We start from the raw sequence: 6,106 nt of genomic DNA, 5'->3' as shown, positions 1-6,106 counted from the left end.
AACACACACAAACATGTCCCAACAATACTGACATTCATTTTGACAATGTTTTTAAAACAAAACAAAGCCAACATATTACAAGTTTTTTACGCAACTCAATTGTGTTCTTCTTGTAATGTTGTATAGAGAAGAAAGCTAAAATATGTATCAATAACATTGTAATTTGGATTGTCTGCAGGAAAAGAGAATGATTGGAATCTAGAAAGAGTAATGATTAGAAAAAAATCAAGTGGTCAGTTTACTTCCTGCTAAAGACATTCTGCCTGGCTGCCAATTATTGTGTCTGCAGGAAAAGAGAATGATTGGAATCTAGAAAGAGTAATGATTAGAAAAAAATCAAGTGGTCAGTTTACTTCCTGCTAACATGTATGTGTGGCTCCATCAACATTTCCCTCCTCCAATACCAAAAAAAATGGTAAAGAATAAATGTGCGTACAAATTTTGTTTTTGTTTGTAGCACTTATAATTAATGATGTTGAAAAAAGTGTCAAGGAGCTAAGTGTTATATATTTTTCGCCAAAAGTACACTTACTAACTATTTTGCGTTACTTATCCCAAATGTCTAACTTGTATTTTTTTCACATTTTTTTGGGTGGCTGCTTGCTCTGCCCTTTGCCTTTAGCACTGTCACGTTGTCGTGCTCTGGTGGAGCGTCTTGGTGGTGATGAGACTGGCGTGATATTTGGAGTAGTCGTACCAGAACTGCTGCTTGTTTGCTGTTGGTGCATGCATCTGAGTGTTTCATTCAGGTTAGTGAGGGTGGCATTGAGATCACGTGTAGCAGCATTTTGATTGTCTACTATTCGGAATAAACTTTCATTAATCTTTTGATTGTTTTGAAAAATGCTCATATAACTTTGCTGTTGTCTGTGCTGTTCTTCCATTATGCACTGTAAGTTGCCCATGACCTGTGTAATGTCTGTACGCATGAGTTCCATGGTATTGCCTATTCTGGTTGTTTGTTTATTTTGTCTACTCAGATTTCTTGATATTCTTCTGAGGTGAGATGGTAGGCTTGCAAACATTTGTGTCTGCTTACGCAGGCAATCTTCATTAATGGCCTGCTGTCTAGCCCAAATGGTCCAAAACACCTGATCAGGGCCTTGTGTTCCTGGTGGTGTTGGGCTGTGTTGTGGTGGTGTGCTTTGCTGTGGTGGTGTACTCACAGGTGCTGGGGGGCTCATTCCTTGCATTAATGGCTGCATTTCTAAGATGTTTGTCTCCTCCATGTCACTGTGTTGCTGTTGTTGCGGAGGGATGCTGTTCCCAGGACTAGAAGCTGAAATGTTAAACAAATCTCCATTAGCTATCCATATGTTTGAGAAATGATAACAAATCACTACACATGGAACACATGTGATTCACTGTTGCTTACAACTATTCTGCCTAGCAACATCATCACTCATAGCTTAAATACATACATATGCCTGTTTGTGGCAAATGTGTCTGGTTACTTAATTGTGAAAGCAAACACTTCAGTTTTATTGTAGCTCACACATACTCCACCATAAAAACACATTGGAATACACAGTGTTACCTTATAGATTTGTTCAAACAAACATAGTAATGTTTTTATATGTATTTTGCAATGTTACCTCAAACACACATGTGAAATGTGGAAAAACCTTACTTTTTGCAATAAAACCAACATGCTTTTTTGTTGCAGCATCTTACACACAATGTCATACTGTATGGCTCAAGTGGACATACATATCTTTACTGGATGTGGACAAGGACATTTAGCTTGGATTACATTTCAGCTTTTACTTACTGCGGTAAGTATTTACGTTTTTGATGTGTTTTGACTTAATGCGGGTATGAAATATTTTGATTACGTACTGAAATTTTACACACTTTTTTTTCAGTTTGATACTCACAATCAAGATGAGGGGAGTGTGGATGACGTCTTGGACGTGTGTCCAAAATTTGGAGTGGTAGGACAGAACATACGGACGATAATCTTCGTGGCGGGGTAGCCTGCTGTGTTTGGGCCGGGACATACGACCTTGCTTTCTTTTCGGCCACAGGTTTTTTGTGGTGATGTCTTTCAGAATTGCCACTTCTGCTGCTCCATACTTCTTTTGATGGACCTTTTAATGAAAGTGCAATTTTGTTATGGCCATTCCTTTACAAGCATACCCTATACTACAATGGACACTTTACCTGCTTCCGCAGCGTCATCATCAGATGTGATAGGAGTTACTGGCCGACGAGTAGTACTGCTTTTTTCAAACACTGTATAAAATAAAAATAAAAAAAAATTTAATCATGCTATTGTGTATACATCCACCCATTATGCTTATAAACATTTATTCTTGAAGAAATGCTTGGTTTTTATTTTAAAAAAAACATAAGGACCGGAAATACAAAAATAAAAAACAAAAAAAACAAAAACATTGACCAAAACACATATGCACTATGGCAACATCAACACAGGAAAACATGTACAGGACACTGACATAGGCCACAAGTTAAAGAAAAAAAACACAAAAATAAACACACACATCTTCATTTTGTATTGAAAGGAAAAATATTACAGATGCAATATATAAATTGCTCTGTGATGTGGCACTCCAAAGACACATTACCACTATATGAGCCAAAACAAAATTTAGCAATTTTTCACAAATATTACACTGCAGTGTGGTGTCACGGTACAAATACAAGCAAAAAAATAAAATAAAATTATTGTTAATTTAATTAAATAATTAACATTATCTAATAATGACACTACACATGTACCGTATATACTCGAGTATAAGCCGACTTTTTCAGCACATTTTTCTGTGCTGAAAAAGCCCCCCTCGGCTTATACTCGAGTCAATGGCTGCAGCAGACGCCGTGGGCTGTGTGGGCGTCCGCTGCAGCCGGCTCCAGGACAGACACTAGAGGTCATTATTGACCTCTAGTGTCTGTGCGCGTTGCTATGGGAGAGACGTCATGACGTCTCTCCCATAGAGATGATCGGGTGCCGGGGAGTGGGCGGCCGCACAGAGCGGCGGCCGGATGGAGCGAGCGGACGGACGGAGCGGAGCAGCGCAGCAGCAGAAGAAGCGGTCGGGAAGCAGGAGCGGGGCAGTGGTAAGTATTGTTTTTGTGTGTGTGTTTGTAAGCGGCGACGGGGGCACTGCAACAGGGGGCAAAGAAAGAAGGGGGCACTGCAACAGGGGGCAAAGAAAGAAGGGGCACTGCAACAGGGGGCAAAGAAAGAAGGGGGCACTGCAACAGGGGGCAAAGAAAGAAGGGGGCACTGCAACAGGGGGCAAAGAAAGAAGGAGGCACAACTACTGGGGGCAATGAAAGGGGGCACAACTACTGGGGGCAAAGAAAGAGGGGCACAACTACTGGGGGCAAAGAAGGGGCATAACTACTGGGGGCAAAGCAACGGCAGCATGTTTTTATCTGGCACTGTGGGGGGATATCTGTTACTGGGGGTATATGTGGCACTGGGGGCACAACCCTAGCAACAAGCATTACCCCCTGGCAACAAGCATAACACCTACCGCATGAAACCCCTGGCAACGAGCATGACACCCTGAGCATGAACACCCCTGGCACCGTACATTTCCCACCCTAGGCTTATACTCGAGTCAGTCATTTTTCCCATTTTTTTGTGGTAAAATTAGGTATCTCGGCTTATATTCGGGTCGACTTATACTCGAGTATATACGGTAAGTGGATTCCAAGCCACTTTCCAGTACTCCAGCCTCTAACATGACAACCACTGTTTTTAAAACATTGCACATGGATCACTTAAATATAAAACATAGTCACAATTTTAATTGAAAAATCGGCCAAAAGGAAAACATTATTGCAGGACAATTCAGAGACACACCAAGTCCAAACTACACATGCAAAATATCTGTCAGAAAAACACATGACATACAATAAAGTAAGATGTTACATTGGCTTTTGTATAAAACATTAACCAAAACAATGTATTTGCTGACACACACTTGAAGATGGGAGTAATATGCAACGTCACATGACACATTTAAAAAAACAAACCATAGAATGTAAATGCAAATACACATGCTCACCATTCTTCCTGGGCCTATCTGTATCCCGGACATGGGTTGCAGAGACAACTTCTGGAGGGATTACACTCCGCATGGGCTCCTCATACTCCAGATATCTTGCAATATAGGGCTGCCCACCACCGATTTTCCGAGCCGACTTGGCCTCCTTGGCCATTTTGGACTTGACACGTTGCTTTATGTCATAGTACCGTTTGCGGCACGTGTCCTCCGTCCGCTTGACCACCCCCTCACTATTGACAGCAGCAACAACTTTCGCCCACAACACAGTCTTCCTCCGTGTTGGCACCTTGGCGGACTCAGGGCCAAATAGCTGCCTCTGATACTTCATCAGCTCACGCACCAATGCTGTGAGCACCGAAAAAACACTGAGGTCGTACACTGAGGTACTCGGGGATATGGAGGGGGGAGAGTCCTAAATTTAAATATTCAGTGCCTTTGTTCGGCTGCGCCCGTCCATATCCCAAGAGTACTCCAGTGCCCCCTATGGATTCAAAGAAAAGGATTTACCTGGTAAGTACCAAAATCCTATTTTCAGCAAAACTAAACTTAACATTCCGCCCAGTCTTAGTAGTGGTCCGTGGCCGCGGAGCACTCTGACTGTCACTATCACTTGAGACTGCTGCAGCAACCTCACCCACCTCCTCCACCTCACTAACACCTCCTCCACCTGACCGACCTCCTCCATCTCACTCACACCCTCCACCTCACCCACCTCTGAGTCACACACAGAGCCGGCCCTAGGCATAGGCAAACTAGGCAACTGCCTAGGGCATCTGGCATGCCTAGGGGCACCAGCAGCTTCTGCTGATTAAAATGATATGCGGCATGCCTATAATCTGTGTGTAGCATTTTGTATGCAGATACAGCCACAGTCGCACACAGAATATAGGCAAGCCACATATAATTTTATTCAGCAGAAGCTGCTTGTGCGTCCTAGTCATACAGAAATGCAAATAAGATGCATTGTCATAAAAAAAGGTGCCCGACGTTAGGAGAGCTGCCAGCTGACTCACACAAGGCATCTCCTGCTGCATGGTGTATTGAGGCAAGATGTATGAGGACACATCTGTATCCAAGCAGAGGCAGAGGTCACAGTGTTAGCAGCCATGTAAGTGCTGTGTGCAGGTAGGTTGATTGTGCAATAGTGTTCGGCATGAGAGGCATTATGCGTGTCATGTTTTATGTGTATAAGGGCATTAATAAAGGTTGGCAGAATGTGTAAGGTGCATTATGTTTATAAGGACATTAATAATGTGTGTCATATGTGTGAGGGGGCATTACTGTGTGGTATTATGTGTACAAAGGCATTACTAATGTGCGGCATAATGTATATAAAGGGCACTACTGTGTGGTCTAATGTGAATAAAGTGCATTATGAAGTTGTGTAATGGGAATAAGGAGCAATTCAGTGTGGTGTAATGTGAATAAAGGGCACTACTGTGAGGAGTAACGTATATATTGTAAAGTGGTACTACTGTGTGATGTAACGTGAATAAGGGACACTATTGCATAACAAAATGTGAGTAAAGTTGCACTACTGTGTGGCATAATTTGAATTAAGGGTACTATTGTGTGCCCATGTGCCTTGCCAGCAAAAACACACCCCTCTTTGGGCTGCGCGCTGAATGTGCACACTGTTCCTATTTTAAATATAGGGGGTAGCAACACCAAAATGAGGACTGTAATGGGTGAGGGTTGATGGTGCTGGAAAAGGGGTACAGGGTCAGAGGCAGAAATAGCGGTGGTGCCAGGGGGCACCAGACAAAATCTTGCCTAGGGCATCATATTGGTTCGGGCCAGCACTGGTCACACATAATTGTGTCTAAACAGTTAACACAGAAAAAAAAACCACACTCCTCCACTACCACTACACAACTCACACACACACACACACACACACACACACACACACACACACACACACACACACACACACACACACACAAACACTGACAAGGGACTATAAAGAAAAATAACTTGGACTAAAAATGAGACAAAACCACAAAATACAAGACAACAAGAATGACAAGACGACTTTCAAACACAATACCACACTCAGAAATCGC

At 42.6% G+C, this 6,106-nt stretch overlaps 1 long non-coding RNA gene across 1 annotated transcript; it reads left to right on the top strand.

The window, feature by feature from the left end:
- The first annotated feature begins 245 nt into the window (after positions 1–245).
- On the top strand, positions 246–2,287 carry LOC134929175 (uncharacterized). Its single transcript, XR_010178383.1, has 3 exons — positions 246–749; positions 1,667–1,775; positions 1,866–2,287. It is a non-coding gene; the product is annotated as an uncharacterized LOC134929175 (long non-coding RNA).
- The last annotated feature ends 3,819 nt before the right edge of the window (positions 2,288–6,106 follow it).

The sequence above is a fragment of the Pseudophryne corroboree genome, chromosome 1 (assembly GCF_028390025.1).
Source record: "Pseudophryne corroboree isolate aPseCor3 chromosome 1, aPseCor3.hap2, whole genome shotgun sequence".
In the NCBI taxonomy this organism is placed as follows: Eukaryota; Metazoa; Chordata; class Amphibia; order Anura; family Myobatrachidae; genus Pseudophryne; species Pseudophryne corroboree.
The sequence above is the reverse complement of the archived record's forward strand: the minus strand, read 5'-3'. Positions and strand labels throughout refer to the sequence as shown.